Source organism: Hibiscus syriacus, unplaced genomic scaffold (genome assembly GCF_006381635.1).
Source record: "Hibiscus syriacus cultivar Baekdansim isolate YM2019G1 unplaced genomic scaffold, ASM638163v2 tig00117048_pilon, whole genome shotgun sequence".
NCBI classification, from domain to species: Eukaryota; Viridiplantae; Streptophyta; class Magnoliopsida; order Malvales; family Malvaceae; genus Hibiscus; species Hibiscus syriacus.
In genome coordinates, this window is record NW_024063538.1 from 13,141,269 (window position 1) to 13,163,717 (window position 22,449).

Genomic DNA, 22,449 nt, shown 5'->3' on the forward strand with positions numbered 1-22,449 from the left:
GAATATTGATTATGAAACTAATGGCTAACTCTCTTTTGATTGTGATCTTAGCAGCTTAAGCTATATATATATATATATATATAGATATTTAATCAATTGACTATGTTTTTTAAAACCTTGTTCAAATCGATTTTAAGTCTTTTTGATTTAACAAAAAGGGGGAGAAATGTTAAGTGTGTTAAGTATGTCAAAATGTTGTTTTCAAAGGGGGGAAGTGTTATAGCAAGGGGGAATAATTTTTCTAAATTGAAATTGATTCAAATTTTTAGAAAATCTTAAAATAACACAAATGTTTTGTTATATCAAAAAGGGGGAGATTGTTGAAAACATTTTTTTATTTCGATATAACAAATTAGTTTAAATAAATTTTAAGATTTTACAAATGATTTTCTAAATATATTCGATTCAATTAATCGAATATCAAATTATTACTCCAAGACTTTTAAGATCAATTTCAAACCTTACTAAATGTGTAAAATTGTATTTTTATACTTAATATATTTTTTAAAAAATTTTCACAAAGTATTTTGAACCAAAAATCAAGCCTAAAATCTATTTTTCAAAGTGATGCACCGATACACCAATCCATGCATCGATGCACCATGAATTAAATTGAACATAGAATGCATTTCATGCATCGATGCACATTCCATGCACCGATGCACTGAGGATTTTATGAAAACATCGAATGCATTTGATGCATCGATGCACCAGCCATGCATCGATGCACTTTGGCTATTTTGAAACATCGAATGCACTTGATGCATCGATGCACTCTTAGTGCACCGATGTACTAAGGGTCCAACGGTCAAAATATTTGAATTTTACACTGATGCACCGATGCACCATGGGTATGCATCGATGCACTGACGCTCCCAACTGTTTTAATTAATTGTTTTCACACTTAAACGGCTATATTGACTCCACTAATCATCCCCAACGTTCAGAAGTGATTCAAGGTGTATTTAAGCAAGCTTAGAAGCCATTGATCAATAACAAGAAACATCAAGCAACTAGAATCAAGAGAGAATCAAAGAGAAAGCATCAAACCTCAAGTTTGAGCATTTCAAGCCTATTTTTTTATTTAATATTCATTTTGCTTTCAAGAACACTTATTGTGCTCAATTGTATTTATTCTTGAGTGTTCTTTTTCTTTGTTCTAGAATTGTGCAAACAATCTACCTTGTGAGGATTTCCTTGTAAGTTTGCAAATTTGTATTGTTCTCTTTGGGAGAGAGTGTTCTCAAGAATTTGGGGTATAATTCTTGAAGGATTGTAAGGTTACTCTTTGTCCTCAAAAGAAAGACAAATTAGTGAATTTGTGGAAAATCCTTAGTGTGGATAGCTAAGGTAGTGGACGTAGACTTTGGTTAAGAAAGTCGAACCACTCTAAATCGCTGTGCAATTTCTTTCAATTTTCTGCAAAAGCTTCCACCAAAATTTTTATTGCCAATTCACCCCCTCTTGGCCGATTCCGTCAATCGATTAACTCAACAGAATTAACCTGGTATTTAACTGCTTCAGACCTGGATCGTTTTAACCTAAACTGACATTGATTCAAACTAAAATTAACTTGACCTGAATCTAATGTCAAACCAACCAGAAAATATCCTGAACTGATTTGACTCAGAATCGACCTGATCCGAGTCGAGCCATCCAATTGACCTGAAACGACTTGTATCTGATTTAACCCGACCTGATAGGATCCAACTAAAACCTGAACAAATACCTGATTTTACATCCCTACTTATACGCTCCCCAATCGATCACTAAACTATTATTATTTTTTTATTCTAATCATTGAATATTTTTATCAAAATTGACACTAAATTGTGTGTGTGTTTTTTTTTTATTTTGATCATAAATCATTAAAAATTTAATAAAAATCGTAATGGTGCCTTGTATAATAACAACTTTTGGTTCCCAAAACTTATACATTCTATTAATTCACTCTTAATTCAAAATAACTCAATAATTTCTCAATATTTAAAAACTTTATCAATTTAGCCATCATTTTAATTTGAAATAATTATGTTTTTATGTCAAAATCTAAATCTGATCCTAATCCTACCTAGAAGGGAGGGGAAGGGGGAGCCTAGGGAAAGGAGGGAAGTGCTTCAACTTGGTCTAGATTCTAGAACCAGTGGCAGAACTTGTGATAGAGTTTGAGGGGCAACTTAAAACTTTTAAAAAAAAATTAGAGGTTTAAATTAAAATTTTCAAAAATTTTGAAGGGTTTAATTTATATTTTGTTCGTAAATGAATTGGGGCCTAATTAATTTTTTTGAAAATTTGAAAGGCTTAATGACAATTTTTAAAAATTATGGGATGGGTTTAATTAAAAACTTCAAAAATTTTAAAGATAAATTTGAGTTTCTAAAAATTTTGTAGGAACAAATTAATTTTTTTTTAAATTTTAAGGTCTAAATTATAATTTTAAAATTTTGGGGAGGGTAATAGTCTCTACATGTGTTGAGTAAATCGAAAGGATGAAATAGCCAATAGGGAGTTGAATTAGCAAATAAAAATTTTGGTGGAAGCTTAAAGAAAAATGAAAATTGAACACAAGAATTTTAGAGTGACTCGACTTTCTAAACCAAAGTTTTCTAAACCAAAGTCTACATCCACTACCTTATCTATCCACAACAGTAATTTTCACAAATTCACTAATTTTTATCAACCTTTTGAGGACAAGATGTAACCTTACAACTCTCTCAAGAATTATACCACAAATTCCTGAGACATTTTCTCAAAGAGAAAATTACAAATAAAATAACCAAGAGGATATTCTCAAAAGGATGTTAAGTATTCTAATAGGAAAAATAACCCAGATAGGGTGCATTGGCAAATAAAAAAATTTAGTTGAAGCTTAAAGGAAAAATAAAAAATTAAACACAAGAATTTTAGAGTGGTTCGGCTTTTTAAACCAAAGGCTACATCCACTGCCTTTGTAACACCCTAATCCAGTTCGACCAGAAGACTAATGGATTAAAATGCCACACGAGACCACCAAAGTGACTAACCCAAATTTTTTCTTTAAAAACATTTTTCAAACCCACAATTTAAAAGTCCAATTGAGTGATGAAATATTCAAAATAATAAAGTTTAAAAAATAGAGAGCTCCCAAAAATAAATCTCAAATACAAATAAGTCATCAAGAGTTACGACTCGATTTATAAAAAGAGTCTATGAAATACATGCCCATTAAAATAACCAAGACATGCTGTGAAACTTGTTGATATCTCGAATCTCACACTCTGACGATAAGCTCCCAAACTGACACCCACTAACCTACGAACGGAAACAATTTCGAACTCTAAGCTACGAGCTCAGTGCCACATAAACAACTATATTATACTACATGTATTCATTACCTATGAATGCAAACAAGATAGGTCATGCTACAATATAATGCACAAAGCATAAATCATAGCAAAGTATCGAGTACCAATACATCATGCGAATACATATTATGACCTTTCCATCTTATCACGAAAGTGTCTTAGCACTAATACTAAAGTGCCTCAACATTGATTCATAAGTGCATTTGCACTATACTAAAAAGCCTTAGCACTGATAGTGATAATTTGGATATCTCTATTCTCAGTCACAATTCGAACATGCTTACGCTTAAGTGACTCAGGTTTCCTCACAATTTTTTTGAGTGGCAAACAAAGGCTAGTCTTATGCCACAATAATAATCGTTCTTGTTTTCAGCAATTATTATTGATGTTCTCACTTGTAGTCTTATTAGAAAAGTCTCGAAGACTTCTTAACCCCCTTTTCAAGCTCATGAAATTAGTTGAGTTTTCTACCCAAACTAGGATGATGATACCGATAATGGCATGGCCTTGTGGTATCGATACTACCCCGAGTATCGATACCAAAATTAGGACTGATGTTTTAGAAAATTGCTCGGTATCGATACTCTTATTGATACTATCGCTTGGGGGTATCGATATTGCCCTGAGTATCAATAACAAAAATGTCTTCAATGTTTCAAAATAATACCTAGTATCGATACACCTAATGAGAGTATCAATACTCTACGTCTGATATCGATACTACAGAAAATTTTGATACCAAAAATGGTTACTATAATTTGTAAAGTTTCAACGGTATCAATACTCACCCTAAAGTATCAATGTAATTGGTTCTTAGATCCATATTGATGGTTTCTTCGTATTGCTAGTTCCTAGATCCATATAGCTAACGAGTCACAATTCATCATGTCTATCAAGCCTACAATGTCCATGCCACCACCACTATTTTCCCCCATATTTCCTTTATTTCATTTAACCACAATATCCATCATTCTTCCTTAACCTTTCAAACGAAAACCATTTACCTTTCATTCATTTCATTTTCATTATTTTCATATCCATTTCCTTCTTACATTTATGTTTATGCAATTTCAGAGTTCAAATATTGCGGAATCAATTTCTTACTATAATCACGATCGAGAAACAATGTATATGACTCAGATCTTACAACTGGGCTCATATCAAGCTATGCTCCACCTACAAACATAGATTAAGTTCTGCTTTTGTACTCAAATTCTTTTGGGTCCATTAGCATTAGTTCTTAATAATCTTTTCCCATTTGGCATCCATTTTTCAAGGACATCTTTATCATTAATAACAATGAGTCCTTTGGGGACCCATATGCTTCTAATAACTTTTCTATATGAGGTTGTTTGGTGACCTCTATGTTTGTAATAATTAAAGTTATTTTTGAAATAGTTGGGTTTTAAGTTTTCACATTTTTCAAATCTTTTTGTCCCAACATAGTTAAAAAAACCTTTAAGATCATCAAGCTTCTTTTAATGACCATCATGAGCCTTTGAAAGCAAGTTATGCAAATCTTAATTTTTCTCTTCAAACTCTTCAAGTTTGACTTGACTTTCAACCTTAAGATTAATCTTAGAAAGGAGATCACTTTCATTATTCAATTTAGAAATATTTGTCTTATTTTTAGAAATCATAATCTCAAATTCTAAGGCTAATTCATCATAAGCCTCTTGTAATTCATCCAGGGAATACTCATTTGAAATAAATGAATTAGGTTACTTTAAAATCATCCTCTATGACTATGAGACACAAGTTAGCTACTTCTTCCTCTTTTTCTTTGGAGAACTCATCATCACTCAGTATAGCTACATGTGTCTTGTGTTTCTTCTTGGAGGATCCATTCTTCTTCAATTGTGGGCATTCAAACTTGACATGCTTAGGCATTTTTGCACTCATAGTAAATAATAGGATTATTCTCCTTGGATTCATTTTTGAAGCTCTCCTTTCTTTAGAATCTCTTTCCTTTGTTGGACCTCATAAACCTCTTGAATCTTTTGGCAAACATTGACGTTTCTTTGTTATCATCATGTTCATTTGAGTCACTTTCTTCCTTTTTAGACTTGAGAGCAACACTAATCTTTTTTTTCTTTATTTTCCTCATCTTTCTTCTCTTATTATTCTTCTTCCTTCACTATCATCTCACGAGTAAGCAATGACCCAATAAACTCGTTAAGAGTGAGAGTCTTAAGATTTTTTGCTCCAACTATAACAACCTTCTTGGATTGCCATGACTTGGGAAGACAATATATATAATCTTCCTAACAGCCTTCTCATTATAAATGACTTCTTCAAATCCCTAGAGACTATTTACAAAACCAAAAATCAACCGGTCATGGCTTTAATATCCTCATTCGATTTCATCTTGAAGTTTTCATAATTATGATTGAGAAGACTAATATTAGTTTCTCTTACCTCATTTGTTCTTTCATGAGTAACTTCAAGTTTGTCCCAAATCTCTTTGGCATTAGAACAAGATGATACTCTTTCATATTCGTCGAGGCCAAGTGTACAAAATAGAATGTGCTTTGTCTTTGCATTGAGCTGAAACGATTTATTTTGTTCTTCACTTCACTCCTTCATATCTCTAGTTGGAGTAGAATGTCCTATCTCATGATGCTCCATGCTTCCAAATCATTTGCTTGAATGAAAAACATCTCATATTCTTCTAATAGGCATAGTTGGCTCCATTGAAGTATGAAGACTTGTTGATAGGTTAAGAATCATTGACAATGTCGAAACTTATTGTAGAGGTCAGGATGACTTGACTCTTCTAGAATTTTCTCAAGAGGTGGCAAGACCTTCCAATGAGTCTTGCTCTGATACCAATTGTTGAGTCAGATGATTAATTCAAATAACTCACATCATTAACTATTTTTATTTAAAATTATGTTAATATTTCAATTATAATAATTAAGTGTGGTAGTTATTTGGACTACAAATAACATTATAGAAGTAAAAAGATCCATTTTACGGGACTAAATCTCAAATCAAAATATGACCTTCGAATTTTATGTAAGAATGTCTCACAATCAAAATATTCCCAAAATGTAATGATTTTATTGCAAAACCATGTATTATGTTCTTGGGAAATGAGAATTATGAAATATGAAGATAAGAGTTGGTATGGTCCCTCCCTAATATTAATGTCTCTTAACATATGAAACTGAGGTGATATGTGTAATTAATTCACAATCTATTTGGTTTAGACGTAAATTCTTAGCAGATATAGTCAATAATTAAAACTGTTTGGTATAAGGAACATTTTTTTAGTTTTCCAATAGATATCCACGTAACTAGGGTTGATTAATCAAAAATTCATCTGAACTGTAGTGTTTGAAAAGTTTATGGTTCATAAATTTGAAATATGTAATTATCAAAACTAAATTTATATTTATTTTTATAATTTTTAAAATATTTTATAGTTAAACAGTGAAATAACTTATTTGTACACAAAAATCATGTTTGGACACATGGTTTTCAGAACCGGACCGGTTAGCGAACCGGCCATGCTACTGGTTCATTGGTTCAACTGGTCGAACCGGTCTGACCAGTCGGAAGAACCGAACGAAGTCATAATTATTTAAAAAATTAAATAAAAATACCAAAAATATTTAATAAAAAAATATTTTTTTATATTACAAGTTATATTCAAAACAAGTCATAACATATATAAGTTAAAAACCATAAAATCAAGTGAAACAAAATGATTCAAATTAACTACAACATAATATTTAAGGTAAAACATATTAAATAATAAATAGAATTATAATTAAAAAATAAATTTAGGGCTAAAAAATCATAACAAAATGATATTGTTTGGTTTAATTTTTTTTTTAAAACAATCCCACATGGCTAAGAAACATAAAAGAGCATCCCAAAAGTCTAAAGAGAAAATATGAGAACAAAACAATCTCACATTGCTAAGAAACATAGAAAGCATCCCAACTAACTTCTATAAATAATAGAGGTAATTTGACATTCAAAATCATGGAGCCTTTTAGTGAGCATTTAGTGAACTATTCTTTCACTTCAATCAAGCTCGAATTTTAGGCTTCAATCGAGCTTCTAAATATTTTTTGAGTTCAAGCCTTTTCGAGTTCAAGTTTCAATATTATATTTTGAGTTCGAGTTGAACTTGATAATTTTTAGCTCGTGAGTTTGAGTCGAGTTGGCTTACTTTTAAAGTTTTCAAGTTCGAGTCGAGCTCAGCAATACTCGAGTTCGACTTGGCTCGTTTAACAAACGACGTTGTTTGATTTAATTTTTTTAAAAAAAAAAAAATTGGTGGTTTTTCTTGGTTTTTTTCGGTTTTCAGCCGGTCTGATTCGAACGGTTCAGCGGTTCTGGCCGGTTCACTAGTAGCGGTTCAACCGGTGTAGATTGAACAGGACTAGATAGCGGTTCCTGGTTGAACCGACCGGTCCGATCCGGTTTTCGAAATACTGTTTGGACACCGTAAAATTATTATATAAAAAAATGCTATTTTTATCTTAATAATTATACTGCAGTATAATTACTATAAACTTCAATTATTTAGATATGTTTAACCAGCATAATATAATTACATAAATTTATTTTTTAAAATAATACTATAAAGAAACCTAACATTATATCCTAAAAATAACATTTAAATATTCAAGATCAAATATTATCAATTTTCACGAGGAAATGAAGGCAGTTAAAAACCCGAGCTGATCTTCCCCTGCCATCGCTGCTTGCAGACATGGAGAGAGAATTTAGTTAAAGCAGTTAAGCTTTGTATGTTCTATACCCTGGCCTGATATTTTGGGCAAAGATTTGTCCTGTCTTAAAAAACGACCATTTTTACTATTTTTGTTGTTTATAGTTTTATGTTTGCTAGTTGAAACAACGTTAACCACTCGAAAGCTGTATCTCTTCAGTACAGCTGAAAATTAATAAATCCTTTCGGTTTCGATTGTCAGCCTCTCATTTCAATGGAGTGGTTTCCCCCTACAATCAAAACCTGAACAACCCTAGTTTCCTTTTCATTTATAATCGTTTCCGCTTTTGCTTCTTCTTCATTTCACCTCCTTGGCAAAAACAAAACAAAGAAGAAGAAGAAGAAGCTTACTTGAAGATTGCACGATGGTTCGGGCATTGACTCGTCGGTACAGCACTCACAACTCGGGATCTTTCCGCATTAAGAGAATGATTGAGAGTCCAGGGAGGCAGCAGCAAAATCCGATCCCAGGCGGTAATGATCACGTCGATGATGTCGATCACAACCAGCGAGAAAAATCAACCGATCACCAACATATAGGAGATTGTTGCCCAGGAACTTCCCCGGAGAGGCCACCATCAGGTGCACATATCAAATAATTTTCTTTCCTGCCAAACACAGTCGGATTCATTTTCTTGCTAATGATTTTGTTTCTGGGTTTGATATAGATATGGATATGATGAAGGAAAAGTTCGCTAAGTTGCTTCTGGGTGAAGATATGTCGGGAGGAGGAAAAGGTGTTTCTTCAGCTTTAGCTTTGTCAAATGCAGTGACAAACCTAGCAGGTTTGATCTCATCGATCTTCTATCTCTTCCTTTTAAGTTTCCATGATGGAAAATCTTGATAAGTTGTTCTGAGCCTGTGGGCCATTGATAATGCAGCATCCGTTTTTGGAGAACAAGTAAAATTAGGACCAATGGCTCCGGTTAAAGAAAGCAAGGTGGCGAAGAGAAATGGATTGGCTTCTATCGGTCACCGATCACATCGTCGAATTCGTTCCTTCACTGCAGAAAACGAACAACGGAACAAACATGGAGGTTATGGTCACCAGACAAAGGAGCGATCTTCTCACCAACATACCAGGCCAACGCAAACTCGACACCATGCTTATCGATAGTAGAGTCTAGTTTTTAACTTGAAAACATCATTTCATGGTAAAACAAAAAGATTAATCAAATTTATAATGAAAAACAGGAGGCTCTTGACAGTTTCGGGCGAGAACAAGAGTTCTGGTACGTGTCCAAAAACGACGATCAAGATAACGAAAACGGCCACAGGGATGACAAATGGTGGCATCCGACAGTTAAGGGCTTAAGGTTCCTCCAAATGGGTTATTGGAAACATTACGACGGTGACTGCAGTGTCAAAAGGAGTCGGTGAATCAAGTTCTTAAAGCAGCTATGACCATCAATGCAGAAATCCTGTCCGAATGGAGATCCCCGAAAGCTACATTGATTCCCTCCCCAGGGTAAATGAAAACTCTCCATTAAGTAATGTAACTCTTGTAATCATTTTTTTCAGTTACCTTGATTGTTCTTCTTCTCCATCATGTGTATGTAGAATGGAAGATCAAGCCTGGGCGATTCAATCTATAAATGCATCACGGTGGATCAGTGTGACCCGTTACAGTTCCTAGCAACCATGGACTTGTCAACAGAACACAAAGTCTCAGACCTTAAGAATAGGATTGAAGCCTCCATTATCATATGGAAGAGGAAGTTGCACCATAAAGATGGAAGATCTTCTTGGGCTTCGAGTGTCAGCTTGGAGAAGAGGGAACTTTTCGAAGTGAGGGTCGAGAACATCTTAATCTTGTTAAAGCAGCGATTTCGGGGACTTCCACAATCTTCACTCGATATATCCAAGATCCAATACAATAGGGTAAAATCATGCAAAGCACTGCACATCTTTTCTTAAATGTATTCAAGGTTGATAAACTAACCTGGTAATCTGGTATTCGATTCCACAGGATGTAGGACACGCTATCCAGGAAAGCTATTCTAGGATCCTAGAGAGCTTGGCATTCAACGTCATGTCGAGAATCCAGGATGTCCTTCATGCTGACTTCTTTACTCAAATATCTTCACCGGTGAGATCCGAGGCGTCCTCTAGCTCTTCCGGTGAAGACTCAGTCGTGACGAGTTCTACCGACACGCCTACACTCTCGGATTTCATGGGATGGGGAGATTCAACTGATCTAGAAATCTACTTTAAGGGTGATCATGAGTCATGACAACAAAACGTCCAAGCCAACCCCAAAGAAATCTCCATATCTAGAGAAGCTTGAAAGCTATGGCCTAAGAAGTCCCAATGCTCGTCAATGACGGGTAGAAGAAGGGAAACAAGAGGGAGTAGAAGAAAGAGGGAAAGAAATGCAACAAGTGGGAGATGAACATATTTAGTTAGAAAGAAAGCTTACCTAATCACGTGACCAAATTTTAGAGCTTTGTGCTGTTCTTCCTTGTGAATTTGGGCAGGGAAGCGACTGGTTTAAGATTTGATGTATTCGGGGAACTCTTTCTGGTTGCTGTTTTCATCTCTAGTAACTGACATGTACATTATCTGTTCCGCATGTCATGTAACTTTTTGCCTCCAATGCACCATGAAACTTGTTTGTACATGTGAAGAGTAAAATACAAAGAGTTGAGGGACTAAATTGAAAAAGAAAACTGTTGTTAAGATGAATTAAAGTTACATAAGTATTCTATAATTCTATAAGTTTAGGGATATCTGATTTGAATTTGATCTAATAGGACTAAAACAAAAAAGAAGTGAAGAACCAGAGAAATCATGGATTGAATCATTAAAAAAATCAAATTTCCCATCTAAAAAATCAAAATGATAATGTTTTCATTCTTTTTGTTATTCAAATTTCATAAATCTAATCTCGACGTGAAATTGAAATTAAAAGAAATTGAAATTAAAAGAATTGAGTTTACTGAGATAACACGAACAACTGGATTCAAATAATTAATTTTTTTTAATTATATAAAGATGTAATATCTATTTTATGTTTATATATTGTATACCAAAGTTGATAATTTTATTATTTGGTCCTCAATTTTTCCATTTCTTCAATTTCTCCATTTCAATTATATAAAAAATAATATTCTATTTTACGTTTATATATTATAAATATTATAAATTTGGAAAAAAAAACTCGAACAACTTGACTTGACTTGATTCATCTTGAATTTCTTAAACTCAAGTGAAAATTTCTCAAATAAAATTTAAATGATAAAATATGACTAATCTACTCTGCTAACTTAAATGTTTTTATTCTACTCGATTGAATTCTCATTTTAATTTAAGTACTATTGATATAGATTCGACTGATATTGTTACAGTACAAACTACCAAAGATTTGCCCCTATCACTAATTTATATAGACTTTGATTGTCAATTTGTAACTTAGAACTTATTGGGTAAATTAAATAGGAGTTCCGGCAGCATTAAGAAAATTGACTTTCAAACAACATGAAAGGGTATGCTTCACCACTTGCCAACTTGAAGATTCTAAATTATTTGTAATCATTTCTAAACTTTCAAAAATAATGTTATTATAATATTATTATAATTATAATTATAAATTTTATACATTTAATACTAATTTTATAACAATTTCTAAAAATTTAATGATCGTTTTATATTCTCTCTGTTCGGTTAAATTTGTTCATTATAGATTTTTTGTCATTTTTTTAACTTTGACTTATTATTATTTAAAATTTTTTATTGATAAAAGTATAAAAATTATATTTTAAAAACTTTAAATCAAGTAGTTTTAAAATATATAATTTATAAAAATTAATTATTTAAAATAGTTAAAATAACTATGATTAAAGTTTAAAAATTTTGAATTTTAAAAGAACAATAATAAATGCTTTTAATGGGTAGTTCTGCGGTGCGGCGCCTAAAAAACGACGTGACCGGTTAAACAAGTGACCGGTTAAAATTTAGACCGGTTATGTTATATTATTTAACCGGAAATATTATAAAGTACAATAACATACTAGGTAGCGCTTATATAATGTAATAGGTAGCGCTTATATTTACCTATTTTATAAGTAAACCGGTATATTTATACCGATAGCATTACAAATTTACATATTACATTATAATATGTTGAAAGTGTCCATACTTTTTATAAAAAGGATCGATACTTTTTTTAAAGTTATGTAATTTATGTTTCAATTTTTTTTAATAGTGTTTCATGTTTTCCACCTACAATATTAATTTAATAATTTCATTTGCACAAAAAATTATTTGATTGTTTTGATATTTTATAAAATATTATTTAGAATTTAAATTTAACAATATTAACCAAAGATAATAATAAATATGTAATATATATGTTTATTGTTTTTAATTTAATAATAATATATATCGTAATGTAAAAAATAAATCATTAGACGCCTATAATTACTAAATTAATATCTTAAAACTCACTCAAAAGATAACCTTAAATTAATGTTTTCCACAGTGAAAAAAGTATGAACACTTTTATAAAAAGGATAGATACTTTACAATATAACCACTACCTATTACATTATATAAACGCTACCTATTACATTATATAAGCGCTACCTATTACATCATATTTTTACCTATTATATTGAAAGTGTCCATACTTTTTATAAAAAGGATCGATACTTCTTTTAAAGTTATGTAATTTATGTTTCAATTTTTTTTAATAGTGTTTAATGTTTTCCACCTACAATATTAATTTAATAATTTCATTTGCACAAAAAATTATTTGATTGTTTTGATATTTTATAAAATAATATTTAGAATTTTTAATTTAATAATAATATATATCGTAACGTAAAAAAGAAATCATTAGACGCCTATAATTACTAAATTAATATCTTAAAACTCACTCAAAAGATAACCTTAAATTAATGTTTTCCACAGTGAAAAAAGTATAGACAATTTTATAAAAAGGATAGATACTTTACAATATAACCACTACTTATTACATTATATAAATGATACCTATTACATTATATAAGCGCTACCTATTACATCATATTTTTACCTATTATATTGAAAGTGTCCATACTTTTTATAAAAAGGATCGATACTTCTTTTAAAGTTATGTAATTTATGTTTCAATTTTTTTAATAGTGTTTCATGTTTTCCACCTACAATATTAATTTAATAATTTCATTTACACAAAAAATTATTTGATTGTTTTGATATTTTATAAAATAATATTTAGAATTTTTAATTTAATAATAATATATATCGTAACGTAAAAAAGAAATCATTAGACGCCTATAATTACTAAATTAATATCTTAAAACTCACTCAAAAGATAACCTTAAATTAATGTTTTCCACAGTGAAAAAAGTATAGACACTTTTATAAAAATGATAGATACTTTACAATATAACCACTACCTATTACATTATATAAACGATACCTATTACATTATATAAGCTCTACCTATTACATCATATTTTTACCTATTATATTGAAAGTGTCCATACTTTTTATAAAAAGGATCGATACTTTGTTTAAAGTTATGTAATTTATGTTTCAATTTTTTTTAATAGTGTTTCATGTTTTCCACCTACAATATTAATTTAATAATTTCATTTACACAAAAAATTATTTGATTGTTTTGATATTTTATAAAATAATATTTAGAATTTAAATTTAACAACATTAACCATAGATAATAATAAATATGTAATATGTAATATATATGTTTATTGTTTTTAATTTAATAATAATATATATCGTAACGTAAAAATAAATCATTAGATGCCTATAATTACTAAATTAATATCTTAAAACTCACTCAAAAGATGTATATACCTAAATATGTAGTTATTGTACATACCTAAATATGTAGTTATTGTACATACCTAAATTTAATGATAATATATACTTGTAGTTATTGTACATACCTAAATATGTACTGCTAATTTAATGTTGTACTCACGCTTTAACTACCACTACCAATGCCACATCCTATTGAAAGCAGCACGACTGAAACATGTTCAAAATGAACCTTTGCTTACATCTCCATCAACTCCTGGAGCACTGAACTTGCACAACAAAATTTTTGCCATGGATAATACTGATGTAGACAATGTTAAGCCAACCGAGGAATGCCATGAAGTACATAATGTTGATGAATCTGACAGATTGGTTGGTCAACTCTTTTGTTCACGTGATCAAGCTTGGTACTTTTACAAGGGATTCGCACGGGAACATGGGTTTAGTGCACGTAAGGGAACAACACGGCTTGACGTGGAAGGGAATGTGAAGACACAAGAATTTTGTTGTTCCAAAGAAGGGTTTCGAGTATCAAAAGTCAATACTGTTGATCGTCAACGTGCTCATACGCCAGTCACAAGAACAGGATGTAAGGCTAGAGTCGTAGTTACAGCAACAAATACAAACGATCAGTGGGTTATAAGTAAGTCTGATCAGAAACATAATCATGCATTGTGCACACCTGCTATGACACCATTTATGCGTTCTAATAGAGCTGTAAGGCTGATATCGATGAGGCAACAACATTGAAAGAGGTCAGTGTTGGCACGTCACAAGTAATGAACTATTTAACGCAGCAGGCAGGGGGCTATCATAATGTTGGATTTACACATAAAGACCTCTACAATGCACTTCAAAGAGGTAAAGCAAAGGAAATCGTCGATGGGGATGTGAATGCGCTTATTGCCTACTTTGATTATAAGAAACATGATGATCCCGGGTTTTTTATGACATACTCGGTAGACGAATCGGGGCATTGTATAATCTTATTTGGTCGGATTCTACATCGAGATCGGATTACACATACTTCGGTGATGTAATTGCGTTCGACACAACGTACAAAGATAATTTGTATGGTCGACCAATTATGCCTATTGTTGGTGTCAATCATCACCATAACACAATTGTGTTTGCCACTACCATAATCGCTGACGAGACGTCTCAATCTTTCGAGTGGGTGTTACAGAAATTTTTAGAAGCCATGATGAATAAATCACCTATTTCCGTTGTAACCGATGGGGATAGGGCAATGCAGAGGGCTATCAAATCTGTTATCCCTTATGCTAAGCACAGATTATGTTCTTGGCATCTTTCTCGCAATGCACAAGCTAACATTGGTGACCCAAAGTTTACAGCAGCATTCTCAAAATGCATGGCTTCCTGGTGGACAACCAAGGAATTTGATATTCAATGGCGTTCGGTTTTTTCAGAATTCAACGTCCAAAAGCATCCATGGGTGATTGAGAAGGGAAATACACGACACTTATGGGCACAAGCATATCTAACCGGTCATTTCTTTGCCAATATTCGCTCAACACAAAGGTGCAAGTTTATGAATGCTTCACTAGCTATTGCACTGAAACACAAGAAGGCATATTTAGATGTTGTTCGTGTAATTGAAGATGGAATTAGTAGAATGCGTATGAACGAGTTGAAAGCGGATTACTTAAGTTCCCATACGAAGCCCTTCCAGATCACAAAACTGGTCGACCTTGAAAGCCATGCCGCTGCGATTTTTACCCGCGAATCTTTTCGTGTGTTCCAAGATGAACTTATACGGGATACATTGTACCGGTATCGACACATTTTTCTTCCAATCTGGACATAAAGTACCGACACAATATTAGAAAGTGTCGATATAGGTTGTAGACCTATTCGCTCATAAAACCGATATATTTATACCGGTTATATTACAAAATTATCTATTACATTATAAATCTGGGTTCCGATGTGTAAATGTCGACACTTTTTGACAATGTATCGACACATTTTTCTTCCAATCTGGACATAAAGTACCGACACAATATTAGAAAGTGTCGATATAGGTTGTAGACCTATTCGCTCATAAAATCGGTATATTTATATCGGTTATATTACAAAATTATCTATTACATTATAAATCTGGGTTCCGATGTGTAAATGTCGACACTTTTTGACAATGTATCGACACATTTTTCTTCCAATCTGGACATAAAGTACCGACACAATATTAGAAAGTGTCGATATAGGTTGTAGACCTATTCGCTCATAAAACCGGTATATTTATACTAGTTATATTACAAAATTATCTATTACATTATAATTCTGGGTTCCGATGTGTAAATGTCGACACTTTTTGACAATGTATCGACACATTTTTCTTCCAATCTGGACATAAAGTACCGACACAATATTAAAAAGTGTCGATATAGGTTGTAGACCTATTCGCTCATAAAACCGGTATATTTATACCGATAGCATTGCAAATTTACCTATTTTATTATAATATGTTGAAAGTGTTCATACTTTTTATAAAAAGGATCGATACTTCTTTTAAAGTTATGTAATTTATGTTTCAATTTTTTTTAAGTATGTTTCATGTTTTCCACCTACAATATTAATTTAATAATTTCATTTGCACAAAAAATTATTTGATTGTTTTGATATTTTATAAAATAATATTTAGAATTTTTAATTTAATAATAATATATATCGTAACGTAAAAAATCATTAGACGCCTATAATTACTAAATTAATATCTTAAAACTCACTCAAAAGATAACCTTAAATTAATGTTTTCCACAGTGAAAAAAGTATAGACACTTTTATAAAAAGGATAGATACTTTACAATATAACCACTACCTATTACATTATATAAACGATACATATTACATTATATAAGCGCTACCTATTACATCATATTTTTACCTATTATATTGAAAGTGTCCATACTTTTTATAAAAAAGGATCGATACTTCTTTTAAAGTTATGTAATTTATGTTTCAATTTTTTTTAATAGTGTTTCATGTTTTCCACCTAAAATATTAATTTAATAATTTCATTTGCACAAAAAATTATTTGATTGTTTTGATATTTTATAAAATAATATTTAGAATTTTTAATTTAATAATAATATATATCGTAACGTAAAAAAGAAATCATTAGACGCCTATAATTACTAAATTAATATCTTAAAACTCACTCAAAAGATAACCTTAAATTAATGTTTTCCACAGTGAAAAAAGTATAGACACTTTTATAAAAAGGATAGATACTTTACAATATAACCACTACCTATTACATTATATAAACGATACCTATTACATTATATAAGCGCTACCTATTACATCATATTTTTACCTATTATATTGAAAGTGTCCATACTTTTATAAAAAGGATCGATACTTCTTTTAAAGTTATGTAATTTATGTTTCAATTTTTTTAATAGTGTTTCATGTTTTCCACCTAAAATATTAATTTAATAATTTCATTTACACAAAAAATTATTTGATTGTTTTGATATTTTATAAAATAATATTTAGAATTTAAATTTAACAATATTAACCAAAGATAATAATAAATATGTAATATATATGTTTATTGTTTTTAATTTAATAATATGTAAGTTATGTAATAGGTAGCGCTTATATTTACCTATTTTATAAGTAAACCAGTATATTTATACCGGTTATATTACAAATTATCTATTACATTTTTCAATCGACACTTTTTTAAATCGACACTTTGTTGTGGATATCATCGAAAACAATGCTATAGTCATGTGTTTCGATACATTTGCAAGCAGATGTAAAATACATTAGTATTGATATTTCAACAATCCTCAAATGTATATGTACACATAGAAGCAAATATGGAATAATTAATTAAAATATACACACAATATAATCACACCAAAATATAAATACACAAGAATGTTCAAATAATGTACCGACAAACAAAATTAATCCGATGAAAAAGGGTTATTTCTAACGAAGTTCGGAACATTAGAGGCCTTCAACAAATTTTCCAAATACTCTCGTATGTTTCCGCCTTTTTCTGAGGACATACATAAATAATTTCAATTATCAAACTAAAGAGGTGCAATTTTACTAACAATAAACTAAATTCGCATAAGCATGAATAAATTTTTGTCATACCTAGAGCATTGTCGTTCGAATGGGAAGCAGCGTCAAAGGTATGTGGACATATGTAATTGTACTTCTATATAAACACATAAGTTGTTAAAATAATCAATGTCTGAACACCTGTTCAACTGGAAAAACATATTGCATAAATGCAACTTACCGGATTATAAATCATTTTTTCTGCTGAATCATCGGCCAAAAGTGTATTTAGCTCGTTAAAATCTGGACACGCGTTCCAAACATCATTGAGATCTTTACAGTAGGTAACAGAATCGTATGTTTTGCATTTTTTTTGATCCTGTTCACAAACAGTCGAACATAAATATGTAGGAGTCATAGACAACGAAAAGTCAGCAAACTGTAATGACATTCATCTTACCCACACGAATAGAAAATGCTCGGAAAATACATGTAGTTTCTCAAGTACACGGACGACGTTATGCCTAAGATTGTAATCAAGTTTGAATGTTAACATTCAAATGTATATTAACGATTTTGACTACAGTAATTCAATTGCTTCAAACATGTTCTAACCTCATCTTTGAAGACCAAAGGGCAACAACAAAATTGTCGACACAAAATTGCATAAATTCAAATAATCCTCTTCTGAGGACAACATCTACAACATGAAGAAAATGAGATTAAAGTTCTACGCTTATATGTTAAAATAATGGATACAAAAGAATAGAATTAAAACCTGCAAGCAGTCTTGGGATGTAGGCAAGGACACCATTGAGATCAAAAATTAAAAGTTTTCTTGAAGGCGGCGTTGCAGACATGATATACTTGTTTGGATCATCATCATCATCATCATCATCATCATCGTCATCATCTTCATCGTCAGCTTCATCGTCATCATCATCGTCATCTTCATCGTCAGCTTCATCTTCATTGACCGCTTGGTTGTCCACATCTGTTAAAATAAAATAAAATAAAGTTCAGAACGTGTAAATGTTAAGAAACATAGATAATGAATTACCTAACTTGTTTGATGTCGTTGACGTAATTCGTTACGCAACATGGAGGCTTCATGTTGCAATGATGAAATATCGGATCGCATTCCACTCACAAGGAAATCAATATGCTCCCGAAAATTGACCATGTATTCCATCACGGTCTTAATTGTGACATCCTCTGCAACTGGAGCTTCTTCCATCATTGCGTCTCCACTTGGTTGCTCTTCTTCATGGCCAACGGGGTCCATTTCCTCCCTCTCTTGATCTAATCCGACCTCCTTGACACGCTTCCAACCGAGTTTTTCAACAAAATCATATCCCGCTTTTTAAATAAATACCATGTCAATCTTGCGGGTTAATCGAACAGGGGCGTCATACGAAAAATCAACTTCCTTCTTCTTCAACAGATGGGTGATGACACATCCATATGGTAGTGTAGTTGAAATTGTTGCTCCCTTTGTGACCATATATACAATTGTATTAAATATGAGCTTTGCAATGTTTGGAGCCGTTTTGGATTTATACTTTGCTATCCACCAATAATCGTTGTCTCGAAGCGTTGAATGTTTTCCCCCACTTGGCCGGATATACCATGTGAGCATTTTGTGAAACACTCTCGACTCTACATCGAGGTGAATTGGGCTATTTCATTTTACATACCGAACCGCTCTGTGTGCCATCTTCCTTCATCCTTTTGCATTCGGCCATACTGTCAACATTTAAAATTTGTAATCAATTTAAAGTTTATCGATACTTTAATCCAATTACCATTTCAACAATAATAACAAAAAGACATTGATACTTACTAGAAGTACATATATCCACCCTTTGGTTTTTTTCGAGTCTCGGCCTCAATTTCAAAGTCATCTGCTCTACCAACAATTTTCCAACCCATTGACTCCATTTTTCCTTCATATATCAGTTTACACAAATCAAATTATTTTGTTACATACACTTTATTCAATATACAAATATAGATAACTACTCTTGTGGTAAAACGGTTTTCTTCAAAAGAATTTGAATGGCCACACCAAAATGTGTCGGCACATTTATACAACCTATAATATCATTTTCTACCTATAATATTTAATAAAAGTATCAACATTTATATTTTTCCTTGAATATCACTTTCTACCTGCAATCATTCCCAAATGCTTCTTTACTCTAAAATCCCAAACAACACATAAAAACCCTATCGCGATTACTGTAATAATAAAAAATTAGGGTTTCGACAACATACTTTTCGATTCGACTGCAGCAACAAACAAACAAACTTCGCTTTAGAAACGCCTTCTGAAATGCAGCAACAATTACGCTTCGATTTCAAAAACTCGTCCGTTCTATCTATTTTCAGAGGATATTTAGCTTATATTTTCATCGGATATGTTATTTATATTTAATCGATACAAATACAAAATTGTCGATACTTTTATGTCAGGTGTCGATACTTTCGAAAGGATAATTACCTATTTCTTTGAAAGTGTCGATAATTTATTACACGTACTTACGAAAGTATCGACACTTTCAATATATCCGGTATCATTTTACCGGTTTTATCATTTTGATACCGGTTTTATCATATTTTTACCTGTTATATCGTTGTGGATCGATATATTTTTTAAAGTATCGACACATTATAGGCGCTAAAACTGCTTCTCTTTTAAATTCACAAAGTGTCGATCCTTATATAAAGTATCGACACTTTCAATATATCCGGTAACGTTTTACCGGTTTTATCATTTTGTTACCGATTTTATCATATTTTTACCTGGTATATCGTTTTGGATCGATACATTTTTTAAAAGTATCGACACTTTATAGGATTTAAAACTGCTTCTCTTTTAAATTCACGAAGTGTCGATCCTTATATTAAAGTACCGACACTTTAAATGTATCCGGTAGCGCTTTACCGGTTTTATCATTTCTATACCGGTTTTGTCATAGTTTTACCTGTTATATCGTTTTGGATCGACACATTTTTAATTTGAATCGACACGAACCGGTAGCACACTTTTTTAATATTTCTTCATGACTTAGATCTACTTTTATAAGTATGGACACTTTTATAAAAATGATATATACTTTTTTTAAAGTTATGTAATTTATGTTTCAATTTTTTTAATAGTGTTTCATGTTTTCCACCTACAATATTAATTTAATAATTTCATTTACACAAAAAATTATTTGATTATTTGATATTTTATAAAATATTATTTAGAATTTAAATTTAACAATATTAACCAAATATAATAATAAATATGTTTTCCACAGTGAAATAAGTATGGACACTTTTATAAAAATGATATATACTTTTTTTAAAGTTATGTAATTTATGTTTCAATTTTTTTTAATAGTGTTTCATGTTTTCCACCTACAATATTAATTTAATAATTTCATTTACACAAAAAATTATTTGATTGTTTTGATATTTTATAAAATATTATTGAGAATTTAAATTTAACAATATTAACCAAAGATAATAATAAATATATTTTCACAGTGAAATAAGTATGGACACTTTTATAAAAAGGATAGATACTTTACAATATAACAGGTAAAAATATGATAAAACCAGATTCATTATGACCAAACCGGTAAAATTTACTTGATATGTTAAAAGTATGGACACTTTTATAAAAAGGATAGATACTTACCGATAACCAAAGTTTACCGGTTACCAAATTTTTTAATAGTTTTTCATATTTTCTACCTAAAACATTATTAGTTGTCAACATAATAGGTACCGCTAAATCGAATTTATTAAATACATTTTAATGTATCCGGTAATGCCGTATATTAACCCGCCTTTCCTGAGACAATCCCGCTTTTAATGGGACGAAGATAACAATATTTTGATTAATTTAATCTTATATTTTGAAGTCGTTGTTTCTAGTGGCTGGTTTCAACTACCAAAGTAGGGACAGCAGAATGAGGTTTGTGGCTCAACCACTTTGTTTGAGTTCTTATGGTAGTTAGACCACATTCATTACTTATTCTCAGGAGCCATCACGTAAAAGGTAATCGGAAATGTAGGTTGCGGTATCGTTGACCCGTGATTCACACGACCTTTGACGCGTAGACCAGGATCACTAACATTTTGTGAAAAGACTAATGCCACACTCGACTTTACTTATGTTGCTGGACCCCAAGCTTCAATTGACTAAAACTTTATATTACTATTTCTTATATTTTTATACAAAAAAATCAAATTTTAATTTCATGATTTGGTTTGTTGAATTAGTAGATATAAATAAAATTTATACGATTTGTTGTGTTGTTGACAAAAATAAAAATTTATTTGATTGAATCAAATTTCATTTTTTTATAATTTTTTTATTAAATTACTAATCTAATCGGTTGAATATGATTTGATAAAAAATTATATCAATCAAATAATAAAATTAATTAGTATAATATTAGTTTTGAAATATATCGATACCCTTCCCGTATAATTGATATAATACGTAGTAAATTTATCGTGTGAAACCTACCT

At 31.1% G+C, this 22,449-nt stretch overlaps 1 pseudogene; it reads left to right on the plus strand.

Moving 5' to 3' along the window:
- Positions 1-8,319: 8,319 nt before the first annotated feature.
- On the plus strand, positions 8,320-10,515 carry LOC120197420 (annotated as a pseudogene).
- Positions 10,516-22,449: the final 11,934 nt, after the last annotated feature.